The 15,653-nt window shown below is 46.5% G+C and overlaps 1 protein-coding gene across 4 annotated transcripts in view; it reads right to left on the reverse strand.

Annotated features, from left to right (window-relative positions):
• The window catches only part of TNR (tenascin R), a 398,595-nt gene that overhangs the window by 178,350 nt on the left and 204,592 nt on the right, over positions 1-15,653 (reverse strand). For 3 of the 4 annotated variants that reach the window (XM_031435726.2, XM_031435725.2, XM_031435727.2), the window contains one exon: positions 12,965-13,065. The exons of the other annotated variant lie outside the window; for it this stretch is intronic. The gene's annotated coding sequence lies outside the window, so the exon portion shown is untranslated. The remainder of the gene's footprint in view (positions 1-12,964; positions 13,066-15,653) is intronic. 4 annotated transcript variants of the gene reach the window in all.

The raw sequence follows: 15,653 nt of genomic DNA on the forward strand, positions 1-15,653 counted from the left end.
CCTCCCAAGTGGACCAAGTAGGATTCAAACTTCACTAGTCCCCTAAGGGAATAGGGGCTAAAGCTGTGGGTTTCTGTCCTTCTGAGACAGATCCAGGCAAGCTGGTGCTAACAGGACCTGAGCTTTTCTTCTGAAGGGACTGTGGCCTTTGTATTAATCTTTCAGGAACTTGCTGGTCTCTTTAAGAGCTGAAGGGAACAGGAGGAACTGCACATGGGCTACTGAGAAATACTCTTTCATTTTGTTCAGCAATTGAGAAAAACACAATTTCTTTCTAATGCATCGTTTAGTAATTATACCCATTTGCTAGTTTTGTTGGTTTAGGTATAAACGTCGGTGCACATGTACAACTTATATGCCATTTAAGGACAGAAATCATTTGTACTCCCCAAAATGTAAACTGAATATTTCCACGATATTGATGCTTTTTAACCCCAGAGAATCTGGAAGAACAAAATGGTACGCCGAGGGCTGGGCAGGGCCGACCTTCAAAAGACAGGTGCCAACCCTCATCTCTGTATCCATATTCGTTCCCTTAACTAGAGGTACTTAAAACATCTTTTCGGGACATTTCCCCTTCTTCTTCCTGCTCCATTCCCTTCTCTGCTCCCCGCTCACGTCCTTCAGCTCCTGCACTGCCCTGTTCCCTCTATTCTCAAGGAAACAGGGTCCAGTGGTCCCCTGCGGCCTGTTGCCCTGGTCCCGTTCTAGGATTGCCCTGCTGGGGCACTGCTTTAGTCAACGGCGTGACCCTCCATTGAGGGAAAGGTGCACGTGCAGGTGGAAGGGCAGGCAGACGGAGGGTAATTTTCCATCGAGAAGGAGAGGCTGCTTAGTGCTGCTCAAATCCCACTATTAGGACAAATCGACTCAAACCATGGGTTCAGGCAACACCCACGAAATAGGCTTTGCCCACCTCTGACCCAACCTCCTCCTGATAAGGGCGACAGGTGGACACTTAGACAGTGGTGCCCACACTCGACTACGTGGGAAAATTTCCAGCGGAGTTTTAAAAATGCAGATTCAAAGTCCCTGTCCCTAGGCAACGGAATCAGACTCTGTACATGGTGGGACCTGGAAGTCTGTATTTTTGTCAAATCTTCCCCAGGGGCTCGGATGTAGTTGGTCTGAGAGGTGGCATTTAGGCACCAGAGGCGGAGCAGCACCCCTGGGTTTCAGGCAGGTGTCCTTGTACAATGAGTCTGTTTGGCTGTCTCTGCTCCCCTCATGGGCTGCACATCTTGCCCGTGTCCCCTGATCTCTGATGTGGATCTGGGACCACCTGTGTATCTTCAAGTACGTGGTCTACACCCTATGCACATCTCCAGAATGCTCAGTGTAGAAATCTCAGCAGATTCGGCGGCCCTTGTGAATACCAGTTCCCCAGGTTCTTTGCAGAGCCCACATCAGAGCCGTCCTGGCCAGAACGCCAGCACGAGCTGCCCCAGACGCTCTTCCCCACTAAAGGTCTCAGAAGTTAAACAGCGAGCCCAGAGGATTAAGTTCCCATTTCTCTGCTTGGAAGCAGCATTCATGGTTAAAAATATAAGAAGTAAATAATCCTCTGTATACATTCACTTCTGCTGCAAACGCATGCATTTCCTAGTCATTCTGTGTACACATCTACTCACGGAAGCACTATATTGGAGCGAGTGTGGTGTCATGCCTAATTTAAGAACAAAATTTAGATTGTAAGCTCGAATTGTTGCTGTAGCCTTATCTGTTCATTCCCGAACTTGCTTCATGCACGACAAATGCCGTGTACAAGCAGGAGCAGCTGCACGAAGCCAAACCACCCACACGGACGTGTGTGATGACAGCCCTTCGGAACCTCAGTCCTGGGACATACAGATACACACATCCACACTGGTCCACCCTCAATTCTGCCCGCATTCCTCCTCTCAGCTCTCCCACTAAACAGAGAGTTCTAAATTCCATCACAGGCTCCTGATTTTCGTGGCGGTCATCATCTTTTCCATTAACGTCATTATCTTATTCCAGGGTCCATTAGAACTCCTCCTGTAATGAGAACTTTGGGTGAAGCTCTTCATTACTTTCCTGGTCACCCACAGCCCCAGCTGTCGTGATGAATGCTTTGCATACAGTTCTCACCTGTTTCACACGGTCCCTCTCGCTTCCATTAAGATGATCATCTTTTTCCCCCACTCCGCAGTCATCACCTCATTACAACTCCATTACCTTTTAGCATCATCTACATTATAACTCCATTACCTTTCCCATCACCACCATTACCTCCCTTATCACCCCCTGTACATTCCAGTTGCCCTCACCTTCTCCTTTACAGCCACCAGCTTTTCAATTACAGGTCCATTATCTTCATTATGACCTCGGTTACGATCATAATTGTTCCCATAACAATTTCCATGTCTTTCTCCACCCCTCTGCAATGCAAGATTGTGGCCACCTTTGAAAAAGCTACAGGCACCCCTATTACACACTAGACATGGACTCCAGCATCTCTGTTAAGGTTAGAAGCCCCTTCTTTTCCTCCATCAAATCACCCATGATAATGGTAACCATAAAAGATCTGCCACTATTCATGACGATTTCACTATCACCATTGTTACTCTCATTTACAACTCACTGCTCCATCCTCACATCTCTCTCTCAGTAATAGCCAAACGGTAATAATCCTCATCTTGAAAAGACACCAGCGCCTCATCTGTACAGCCCTCCGTTACAGTTAGCTCTCTGACTGAAAGCATCCTAACCACCAATTTCTTCCTCAAAGCAGTTCAAGACCCTATTAATATAAGTGGCAATGCAATTTCTGATATTCCAGTGTGTGTGTTTGGGGGAGTCGAGTTGTCTACCATCGCCCCGTTCTATCCATTAGGATGGTATGTTCATGGTGGACTAGACCTCATTTCCTTTCCAGAGCACACGTAGCAGCTGGTCGGAGTTCAGCATTCAGAAATTACGGTGGATTGAATGACTCTTCTTTTATCTTCACACTCACAGTCTATTGCTGTTGCATTGATCACTAATAAAACCTCATCAGTACACTCTCTACGACTTCATTACCCCAGGCTCCTCCTCTTCAAGGAGAGCTACTTCTGCTCTTCCATTTCTGGGCCATTATCGCAATAATTGTCACAGCTTCAGTGGCAGTGTCTCCACTACAGCTCCATTACCTCTCCTTGACTAAGGAAACAGAGGCCACCCCACCATGAGGCCCTGCTTCCTTCCCAGAGCAGCCCTCAGCTCCCGCAAGGAAGGGCCGCATCTCTGGCAGCCTCTCCCCGCCGCCATCCGTGCTTGCACCGGTCACACTGAGGCTCTCGCCTGAACGTGCCAGGGCTCCAGTGACAGAAGGTGGCTCTTCCTTCCTGATGTGTGACCTCGGACACATCCTTCTCGGTACTGCTTGGGTAGAGGGGCTCAGGACTCAAACTTCCTGGGCCCAAATCCCTACTCTGCCACCTACTACGTTGTTTGACTTTGGGCAAATTATTTAGCTTTTCTGTTGCTCAGTTTCCCTCTCTGTAGAATGGAGGTAATAACAATGCCTGTGATTGTGGGTTGTAGGGAGGCGTCAGCGAGTTCATACCTATAAAGTAATTAAAACAGCACTTGGCAGATAGAAAGCATTCAAGAAATCTTAACTCTCCTCAGGGCTCCATTTTCTCCTGGCCAGAAGACGAGGGTTAGACTAGAATCATGTCTGGAATCCTAGCCTGGACACTTGATGGGTCTGGGTTTCTGGGATCAGACTGTCAAGAGTCCTCACACAGTTTCATCATCATGATTCTCCAGGCGTTTTCCAGCTCCGCTGTAGGCTGCTGACTCAGCGGGGCAGCGGGGCACTGCCCTGGCCTGTGGCCACGGGCGTTCTGCACCGGGGGTGACCTCTGGGCATTCTCTTCTCTGCGCCCAAGGAAAGACTCGCTGTGCTTTTGCAGCAGCTGGACTTGACCTCGCTGCATACACACAGGCTCAGCCCGCCACCCAAGCAGCCCTCCCCTGCTAGTCTTGTCTTCCTTCCTCCCTCCCTTTTGACCGCTTCAGCAACACTGAGTGAGGTTCGCAGGCGGCACCTGTGTGTGTACCCAGCTTTGACGTGGGAGCTCTCCAATCAGCCAGGGCTGCTCCAGGCCACACTACAAAGGAGACAAACTTTGACTCTAGCTGTGTTCCATCATGCGTTTTTGTTTTGTTTTTTTTCTCTCTCTCCTTTTGGCTCTATTTTCTACCTCTCCTCCGGCTCATTAGCCATCTAGACCACCTGCCACTTGCACGGGACACCCTCCTCAACCCTGCCTTTCCTAGCAGCACCCCATGTTCTAAAATTATTTTTCCCTCTTCCTCTGCCACCATTTTTCCTCCTCCAGTGGCCTTTAGACAGAAATGATGTAATAAAATAATGAGCATTCTAGTGTGGGTAAACAGGTCTCTCTGGGGACACCTGCCTTTCAGAAGGAACATCTGGAAAAGGCAATGCCTTAATGAGAATGCATCTCAAATGGTAGAATTTCAGGCATATGGCAGATCCGGGTGTTTTATTTTTGATTTTATTTTTCTTAAAATTTGAGACGGGGGTGAAGGTAGGATGGGGGCTAATTTTCAAGACAAGGAGATTTCACAGTGCCGGTCTAAATATATTTTGTGGGTGATTTCTTACTCTCTCTATAAAACCCATTTGAAATGCATCCAATAAATTATTTGTAATTTACCCATCTCTCCATTTCTCAGAGGCCACTGGAACCTTCAGCTAATGAAGCCATCTCATCTGTTGTGAAGTTTCTGTGGGTTCTTTACATCCAATTGTTGGTCGTATGAGAATTTAGTTGTTAAGGATCAGTCTGAAGTGTGTGAGGCTTTCAGGATAAACAACATTCCTCTCAAGGAAACACGAGGAAAAAGATGCTTCACTTTGTGATTACAGAGATGACAGAAATTGGCTGGCACTAGTCCAATTCTACAGAGACGCCTGGGTCTACAGAATTAGTTTCTGCCTCAAAATTGTTGGTCTTTGGCCAGGGCAAGCCAAGGGCTGGCACAGGTGCGGGAGGAGACGTGAGGCAGCCGTGGTAACCACCCCGCCACCACTGTTACCACTTTTCCTTCTCTTGTTCACGTTCTTCCTCTCCTCTTAGTCTGACTTTTTCTGTAGTCCGAGGTGTCACACTCATTTTGCTCTCCTGGCTTTGTATCAGCTTTACTTTCAAGGCCCAGCTCGAAACCCACGACCTCTCCCACGCCGTCTTCTGTGGCCATCTGCACTTCCCTGAGCCCTGTGACACCTGTTCCATTCCGGCTTTCAGTAACTAACACAGCCAGTGCCGGGTGAGGGGGTGGGGATATTTAATATTTCTTTATATTGACGTGCTTTGATATTTCATTGGTTTTCTGGGCTTAGAACTGTCCTCTCGACTAAATCCTAAGTTCCTTGAGGACGGGGACCATGCTGTGTGCTTTTGTGTGGCCCTTGGCACATGCTTTGGTATCTGACACATAAATTACTCAATGTACACTTGCTACCTGAGTCTTCTGCTCTTTTCTCTTATTTTTTTCTTATCTGTCTTGCCTGTCTTATTAGCTACCCTGTTCTTTCCTGCTGCCTAAGTGCCCCAGGCTGGAGATGTTCACCCCACCACTTAAGCATGTTGGATGCATTCAGGTTCAGGAGATTTCTGACTCCTAGTTTCCTAGGAGCTACGGATCATGTTTAAGAGTGGCCACTTGGATACCGCACTGAATAGGACTAATTCCCGGCCAGTCCGAATCCTTTGGTTTGGCATGAGAGAGTGAGGGAGAGGGACTAACCTTTGGGTTATAAAAAGCTGCCACAATAAAAGCTGTTTGGGGCCAATCGAACCCACACATTGAAAAAACTCCATCACAAAATCGTAAGTACTGGTTCACAACCTATCTGTTAACTGTACTGTTGACACTTTCATTTGGAGAAACATCCGAACAATTTAAATGCGCTTTGATGACATACCAAAGGGTAACTTTACATAAGCGTTTGCACTCCGAGTATGGGTCCTGCTTATGATCAATTCTCATCAGTATGTTGGAAAGCAATCTCAGTAAGTACTTGGCTTAATCAATTCGTATCTGCTCGTTGACCTTCGGGACTCTGTGCGAGTCCCATCATGCAGTGTGCTCTGCAATCCTCCGTCTCTTCAGGCAGTGTATTTCTCAATATTTGTACATGGCTTTCATATTCAATCAATGCAATCATCTGTTCCCTCCTCTCATCCGCTTCCCTTGCCTGGGGAGGTGAGAGCCAGGCGGCGCCTCCGCCCCATGAGTGTATGTTACAGAACACTTGTTTACTATTTCCCTAAAATCTGGAGAACTGAAAGGATAGCGGGGCATTCTGGGATAATAAAAATAATGGGGGAAAAAAGGGAAAAAAATTTATCAGCTTGTTTACACAATTATGTAAATGATGAGCACTTATACATGGCTGATTCCTCAATTATTCATGGTTTGAGGCTCTTGAAAATTCAATTAAACTAAATAACCTTTCCTTCAGCTCTTATTCTGAGCAAGGTAGTGTAATTTGAGGAAGGGGGGACAGAGACACAATTTGGTAAGGAAAATCAGAGAAACGCACAAATGACTATTGCACAAGTTGAGTGAGGACAAGGAAAAAAGCACAGCAGACGCCCTGAGGGTTTGGAGCAGGAAGAGCAAACATCTGTTTGGGTGGATCCAAAACAGGGTGCATGGAGGATGCAGGAGCCTGTGCACCATCCCCTCTTCTCCATCCCGGGGGCCGCTCTCCTGGGCCAGGACTCTCTCCCTCTTGTATGGATGATGAGAGCAGCTTTCTATGTGAGCTGCCCCCTCTAGCTGCTGCTTCCCAGCGGCCGTTCTAAAAGGCAATCTGATTGCATCTCTCCCTGGCTTTGACCCCTGCGTTGTCTGCAAGAAAGAGTTCAAGTTTCTCAGGATCACACGCTTGAAGACTAAGCGTCCATCATGCTCTGTCGCCTCAACATGGAGCTTGTCTGGCGTCATGTACGCAGTGCTGCCTACATGTCGTGCTGCCTCAGTGGCCGCAGTGACCTTGCCCACGCTACTCTTCCCACCAGACTGTCCTCCGCGCCTCTCCTTTTCTCTGCCCGCTTCCTGCATCCCTCATTTGTCTGGAGAGCTTGTGGGGCACATCTCTCGCTTCCCCCTGCCCCCAAGATGGGCTGATGACTCCCTTCCCGCCTCTCTATGGCACAGACACCCCACTCAGCACATCCTTTATAATTTGGGGAGGGGATAAGCGTGCTTGCCTGCCTGGTAAGGATGCGTCCTCCTCGTGATCAGGACCCAGACAGGGCATGGCACATAGTACATGGTCTGTGCCCGATCGCTGAATTAAGCTGGATTTGTTGCCTGGGTGGGTAGGAGGCACCACTTTCCGTGGGATTAAGGAGTGACGATAAGGTGAGACGTGAATGTGGAATCCTCTTTCACAGGAAATAGAGAGTCATGAAATCAAGGGAACGCTGTTTTTGTTCGTTTGCTGGCATGAATGGAGACCAAGTCTTGTTTATAAGCAGAAAGGGGAGAACTTACAGAAAAGCGAGAGGACATATGAGCGAGGAAAAGGGCAGTGGCTGGATGACGGCCAACGAGGAGGTGGCAGGGAAGGGGCTCAGGGCTCCGTGGAAGAGTTAGCGCTGGCAAGGGGCAGGAGCACTTTCTCTCCAGAGAGACAGGACAGAGCAAGTCGGGGAGGGTGGCCTGCAGGGGCTTTCCAGGAAGGAGGGGAGCAAAGCTAAGCCGTGCTCTTGTCACATGGCCCTAGGCTTTGCAAAGGGAGGGGTGAGCCTGAGGGTAAACTGCCCATCCACGCACCCAGTACCGGTACCTTTTCCCCATGTAAACTGCAAGATGTTGCAAGAAAACACAAATACTCAGAGTACTTTAAGCAGCAATGGCCTCTTAGAAGCTATGCTCTTTATAAAATTGATCATCATTGGACGGGGCACTGAATTCACTGACTGACTGAGGGCTGACTCTCCCTACTCCTCTCCGTGTGGAGCAGCGTCGGAGCCCAGGTGAGCTCTGTCCCGGCCGAGGCTGATGGCGCAGAGGTTTGGGAGAGTCAGATCCTGCCCGTCTGGAGCCCTACTTTGCTGGTCTTCCTCATCTCTGTTTTTGTGAGGCAGCTGTTCATGCTCAAACTGCATTTCTGTCTGAATCCCCTCAAGCCACAGTTTAAATGGATTACAAGCATTTTCCTCCTGAAACTCCCTCAAGGTCCCGGAAGGCTGGATGAGTTTTGGACCCCTAGGGCCAGAGCAGAAGTGGGTGAACCCACAGCTGTGTCCAGACCCAGGATCTCCCGTCCACACCCAGGCTGGCTCCTTGGAATTCTTAGCCTCACTTCAGGGAAACGTGGCAGATAGTCTCGTCCCATTGGAACGCAAATGCAAGGCTTATTAAGCTCAAGGTCTGGCTTCTTCTGAAAGGCTGTAAGAGCTGCTGTATTTGGTGAGCGTTCCAAAAGGATGCTTAGGTTCAGGGAAACTCCTGTGATGACCACCTCCTTCAAAAGGGCCAGCCGTGTTTTTAAGAGTCTCCAGCTTTACAGACTCACATAGAAAACAAACTTAAGGTGACCAGGGTGGAAAGGGGATGGGAAGGGATAGATTGGGAGTTTGAGATTTGCAGATACTAATTAATATATATAAAATAAACAACAAGATTATACTGTATAGGACAGGCAACTGTATTCAATATCTTGAAGTAACTTATGGTGAAAAAGAATATGAAAACGAATATATGTATGTTCACGTAAGACTGAAGCATTGTGCCGTACACCAGAAATTGACATAACATTGTAAACTGACTATACCTCAATAAAAATTTTTAAAAAAAGAGTCTCCAGCTTTCATTCTAAGGACACTCAGAGGTCTGGTTTGGTTGGGGAAAGACAGGGGAGAGAAGACAGCTCAGTTGATGTTCATTTGTTTGTAAGAACAAGTTTATCGCAGCATGGGACCATCTGTTCCCAGGCACCTTGGGTTGGTTTCCCACTCCACCCCTCCAGTTCTGTTTTGTTTTGTTTTTGACTTTTTAAAATTTTTTTTATTGACGTGTAGTTGATTTACAATGTTAGTTTCAGGTGTACAGCAAAGAATGGAATAATGCCATTTGCAGCAACATAGATGGACCTAGAGATTGTCATGTTGAGTGAAGTAAGTCAGACAAAGGCAAATATCATATGATGTCACTTACATGCGGAACGTCCCATTCTGTTTTTAACTTTCTCTAAAACATAGGGAAAAGCGTTAAATTGGAAGGCAGTCATATGCTTCCCAGCACTGAACCCACCTATGGGAGTTACAGAGGGAGCTGAACGTATTAACCAGGATGAAACATTCATATTTCTGACCATTTTATATTAGTCTCAGCAAAAGTCAGGTTTTAACAACATCAGTTGTTAAATAGCAGTTGCTCAATAAAGGTTTGTTGCCTGGAACTGAAAGTTATCAGAGAATGTAGGCGCACAGAGCTTTTTCCCATAGATTATCACACAAAGATTATAATTCTGTCCTTAGAATTCTGCGCTGTCTCTAACTTGCCTTTCTCTGAGAATGCACGATCATGGAGATACGTCTACAGACAGAATCCTAGACCTTTAGGGATGAAAGCGGCCTTAGAGACGCACATACACCCAGTTTCAGGCTGCAGGAAAACGTGGGAGAAGGCAGAGCTTCAAAACCTGTCTGCGGTCCAGAGCCGTCATGAAGCTGGGAGCTCAGCTCCCCAAATATCACATTTATCTCAATTTGGCAAGAAACTGAAAGCCTGTCTGGGGCCATTTAAATTCTAATGTTATTAAGGACTCATCTAATCAGCTTTTAAAATAAGCTGCTTTCGGATGCATGGGGAATGAAGGTAGGGCAGCCGCAGGCTGAGTGCGGCAGTTAAACGCACCTCTGAATTGCCGAAGAGCCAGGAGGCGACTTGGTGGCTTCCTGTTTGGTAACGTCTGCAGTTCCAACACCAGACCACGCTGGTGAACAGCTATTTGTAAGTACGTGGGGGAGAGGGCTAATCTGGAAAATCCATGCTGTCCTGTGAAGTCAATCATACACATGTGACAAGGCTTGGCAGAGAAAGACAGACTGGCCTCCTCTGTGCCAGGAGGTGGCTTTGAGATGTAATCAACAGAGCGGCTGATGCTTCTGAGAACTACCGCTGAATATTGCATCCTGTAGACTTCTGAGAAGTCCGGCCCTAGGGAGGGCCAGCGGGGTTCACCACCCCGTCAGGATCCATGGGCGGTTGTTAGCTGACTTCCACGTTGGCCCCTCACATCCTGCTGTGGCTTGACCCTCCCTGGACCCAGGCACTTCAGTCAGCCCTACACCCTGCGTGTTTGTGGCTGTGCAGTGGTTTGGGATTACAATTCTGATTCTGACACTGATTCTGATGTGTGGGTTGTCCCCCCAATACGAAGCAATTCTTTGACACCAGCTGGGTGTCCTACCGTCCAATTCAATTCGGACACTATCCACCCAGAGATACCATCAGAGTCCACAGGCTGAGGGTGCAGTCCCGCAAGACCACCCTCCACTTCAGAGGCCCATCACAAGTCCAGGTTTCACCTTTGTTCTCGACCAAGTGGCTACAAACTGGAGGTTCCTACAACACCCTCCTCTGGTTTGATTAATTTGCTAGAGTGACTCACAGAACTCAGAAAACCATTTGGCTGACTAGATTACAGGCTAAGGATATTAAAGGATACGAATCAGATGAAGAGGTACATGTTCCGAACAAAGGAGTTTCAAAGGAGCATCTGTCCCCGTGGAGTTTGGAGCGCAGCGTCGTGGCACAAGCAAGCTTTCTCGTTCACCAACCCAGAAGCTCTCAGAACCCCTTTCTTTTGAGCTTTTAATGGAGGCTTCATCACACAGACATGATTGTTTGACTCACGGGCCATTTGGTGATTGAACTCAATCTCCAACTCCTCTTTCCTTCCCAGAGGTTGGGGGTGGAACTGGAAGTTACAACTCTCTGATCACATGCTCGGTTCCCCCTGACAAAGAGCCCCCCAAAATCACCTCATTAACAGACTGTCAGGTGTGGTTGAAAGGGGTTTGTTCAGAGTATCAAAACATCTCTATGGCTTTTATCACTTAGGACATTTCAAGGGTTTGAGGAGCTCTGCGCCAGAAATGAGACAAAGACAAATACATATATCTTACTATAAACCACAACATCACGGGGATCATCCCCAGGTCCTGCTTCAAACTTCAGTCTCATCCTTGCTTTTCAAGCGCATTCTCTGGTTCAGCCTGCAGATTCGATTCCACAGGCAGGACTGGGGCAGGGTCTGCATTGCTGGATTAAGGCTGCCTCCATGTACGACGGGATGTTTGTCTCCGGTAGTCACCCCTCTCCCACCAACTGTCTTCTGTACACGGGCTCCTCAGATCCCCCCTGGAGTCTCACTCAGGCTGGTGGGGCCCTGGGCTCCCTCTTCCATCCTCCCAGCCCCTCCATCAGATATCTTCATCAGATATCAGGGCTAAGTGAAAATATGTGAGTGTTCTTGCCAAGCTCATCATTTGTCTCCCATTTAAACCAATAGCCTTTAAATATTTATTCAGCATCACCTTGGAGGATAATAGCACCCCAGGTCCCAGTGAACCCACCTTATTCAGAAGTCAGTTCAGAGACCAGCTATTTTTATTTGAGCAAGTTTCTTTGAGTGGGTGGGAGAGTTTAATCTTTCATTACAAATGGTTTGTCAAATATTCTTTTAGCTACATAAGTACTTTCTGTGAGCAGAGAGCTGGTGGGTAAAAATGTCCCCATCTTAATAGCTACCCCCAGCTGCTGTCCACGTAGTCCACCCTATTCTAGCTCAGCTTAGTTGCACAGAACTTGAGCTCCACCAACTGTTAGCCTGGAAGCACCAGGCTAACCAGTTCACTCTTAAGTGTGAATGGCTGATAGCCAGCTTAATGCAATGATGTCTCTTGTGAGTTTGTACATTCAAAGGTTTTTTAAACGGCCTGGGGTACTTTGCAGTCGAGTGTCCCCAGGTGAGGCAGGATGTCACCGAGGCTATTCTGGGTTAATTCAAATGCGAGGCTTCATAAAAAAACCTGTTTTACCGCCATAAAGTGTCACAACGATAGAGATTGAGAACACGATGAGTCTGAGGAATGAAATGAGTTTTTCCTGAGCAAACTTTAGCAATTACATAAACAGAGAGAGAGAAGGCATCTGAGCATATTATCATTGTTTTTGTACAATAAAAAAAGGGCCACACCTGTTTGAACAGTTCCCAATTTGTTATACCAAGTTTGAGTGCCAAGGAAAGTTATTAGAGGAACAAAATGTTCACTGTGCCCGTCAGCTCTGTAAATCCTGAGAGCCTTCTCCCTGGACCATTTTTTAGAGGTTATTATTTCAACCTGAAAATTCTTGAGACATATATATGTGGTTTGAAAAAGGAATTAGGAAAGCTTTTAAATTAAAAGAAATAAAACGACAGGTTTTTCCTCTAGCCATATAAATAGTTATGGATACAGATAAAGAGATGGATATTTTTTCATAATACTTTATTAGAGGTTTTGGAACTCCAGAAATTTCAAAGTCAGGATGGTGAATAATTTAGCATTGATTCATGCCGGCCCAGATCAGGTGCAGTTGGGCTGGGAATCAAGTCTAGCCTCTTGGAGGGGCTGAGCGCAGCAACGCACTTTTATTACCTACCATGTTATGAAATGCATTTCAGAAATATTTTATGAGAAGCCAGAACCCTGATGCTCAGTGTCTCCAGCTTTTTCTGACACAGCATGAAGCCCAGGGGAGCTGGTACTCTTGACCACCTCATTGCAGGGAGACTGTCCCCCAGGCTGTTATTACAGTGACAAAGAGCTTCCAATCCCCGGGAAAATGCAGTCACAAGTGAAAGCCTCAAACCGGCCATTGCAATGACAGATGGTAAAAGGCTCACAGAAAATGGTACCTGTAGTGATGATGCCTTCAATGCTTTCTCTTTCCCGCGCGTTCTTTAATCCTAACACCAAAAGAGACCTGGCCTCTGTGCAGTTATGATGATGTGGCCACCTGAAACAGGAACAAAGAGGGGAAGAAATATGTTTGTGGTTTCAGAATAAGAAACCTTGGGTTCCCTTTCCTTTGCAACTGCCACATCTCCATTTCAATAAACTTGGAGGTACAGTGTGGATTTCTGAAGAAAACTGTCATTTATTGTTCTTTTTCCCTCTCCAGAGAGTTCTGTTTATTTCATTAGTTTTCTTTCATTCATTCCGTAGCTTTGCAATGAAGCGGTGAAGATTTAAGATAAAAATTCTACAGAATGATTATAAATCCAGGAATGTGTTTTATGTAGCAAATCTCTTCTGAGATCTTTGAAGGTGGCTGTAGTTACCTGCTTGGATGATCTGATTGTGACAAATGGTTGACACTTCCTCCAGGAAGCCTCTCATCCCCCTCTAAACCTGAGCCCCTCTTATGTTCTCCACATCCGTGGCACTCAGTGCCTTCCTACACCACAGAAGTCACCACTTATGGTAAACCTCTTCATTTGTGCTATTCCCAGGCTGGAGTCTCAACTCCTCGAGGGCAGATTCTCTATCCCAAGCACAGTGCCAGTGCAGAAAAGTTCAATAAATCCTCTTTGAGGAAATGAATGCTTTACAAAGAGTAGTTTTCTCAGGTTAGAACCACCACCTACAGAAGCAGAGATAACTTTGCAAGCAGGGAGCCTCCATGTCAGGAATTTCAGTCTCCTTAAGCAGGGCTCCTCTGCACAACTTGGAGCAGCCACCACTGCACCCCTACACAGTTCCCACAGGTCATCCATGGTCTATAGCAGGATGACTATGCTGGCAAGGGCTTGCTTCCCACAAACCCTTCTGAGCCTTCTCCAAGTGGACACTGAGCTTCAGGGATCTCATTTATAGACACCTGAAGAGGCTACTTAAAAATCAAGTAGTGCTGAGGGAGGAAGGAGCAGACCTTCAGCTGAGGTGTAGGCTTGTTCATCTAAGTTGTTCCTGAATAAATTAACCTTCCCTGGAGGAGCCCAGGGAGACTTGGAATTGGAGGAAAAGATCATTTAGCCCTGGAAGGGCAAATAGATTTCATCTCCGGAGAATACTCCAGTACATCAGCAGTGCAGCGGCTGCCTGCAGAGTGGGGCTGGGAAGGATTCTGCATCCCTCGGGAGGAGAGTGGTCATCAGGGGTTTGCTTGTGTCCAGGGTGGGGAAGTACCGGAGGTGACATGAATACCAGGTACTTTCCTCCTCTGGTCCTAATCTGGCTGCTCACCAAACGGAAGCATTGCAGATCCTTTGGACAGTGTAATTTGGACGGCAACTGCCCCAAATTTGCAGCCTAATTTTACTGGCAGGTAGCTCTGAAAATAGAAAACCTCTCCTTCCATGGAATTAAAACTTCTCTCCTTTTTGTTTCCACCCATCGACCCTTTTATTTCCCATCCTATCTGTGAAGTGGTGACCTCATTCTTAGAAAGCTGGTCCAATCTCTTTTGAACCAAGTAAGTCAAAAGTAATCAAAAATGTTGGTGAAATCTCCTTTTAGCTCATTCAACACTGATAGCTTCAAGTCAGCACGCTATTTTATTATTATTTCTCCAACTAGATATAGGCATGGTATTCATTCATTCACCTCACATACATTGATTATATTTTAATTTTCTCTATTTGATATTCTTGAAATTATAAAAGTGATCATTGCTCATTGTAACAAGTGAGTCCATAGGAAGATGTACACAGAAAAAGTGCATAATTTCCCCCCAGCATCAGCCCCTTGATGTAACATTTTATTTTATTTATTTTTTAAGGCTTATCTCTTATTGAAGTACAGTTGATTTACAATGTTGTGTTAGTTCTGGAGTACAGCATAGGGATCCTGTTACACATATATGTCTAATCTACATTCTTTTCTATATTCTTTCTCATTATAGGTTATTACAAGATATTGAATGTAGTTCCCTGCTATACAGTTGGTCCTTGTTGTTTATCTATTTAATATATAATAGTGTGTATCTATTAATCCCAAATTCCCAATTTATCCTTCCCCTCTACCCTCTGCTTTCCCCTTTGGTAACCATAAGTTTTTTCCTATGTCTGTGGGTCTATTTCTGTTTTATAAATAAGTGCATTTGTATTATTCTTATAAATTCCACATATGTGGAATGATGTGGAATATGTGATATCATATGATATTTGTTTTTCTCGTCTGACTTACTTCACTTAATATGATCATCTCTAGGTCCATCCACGTTGCTGCAAATGGCATTATTTCTTGACATAACATTTTAGTAGACTAGTATGTATCTTTCCCCACTGTCATAAGTCCAGTTCCCAGGAAACAGACTGAGACAGGATACGCACCCCTGAAGGTTTGCTGGGACAACTCTCACGGGCTGTACAGGAAGCTGACTTGGCCAGAGGGACCTCTGGAGCTGTCCTGCACTGAGAAGGGACAGGCCTTTGGGCCCCGGCAGTCTTTAGAGGTGGGCTGCCCTGCACAGAGAGGGCAGGCACAACCTCGAGCAGAGCAGCCCCCGCTGGCTGAGGGAGGCACCTGGAGAGAAACTCAGCTGTGAGCTGTGAGCAGCCAACGCTCCCGGCAGCTGGGGGCTGAGTGTCTCAGTCGGGTGAT

This window comes from Camelus dromedarius, chromosome 23 (assembly GCF_036321535.1).
Source record: "Camelus dromedarius isolate mCamDro1 chromosome 23, mCamDro1.pat, whole genome shotgun sequence".
In the NCBI taxonomy this organism is placed as follows: domain Eukaryota; kingdom Metazoa; phylum Chordata; class Mammalia; order Artiodactyla; family Camelidae; genus Camelus; species Camelus dromedarius.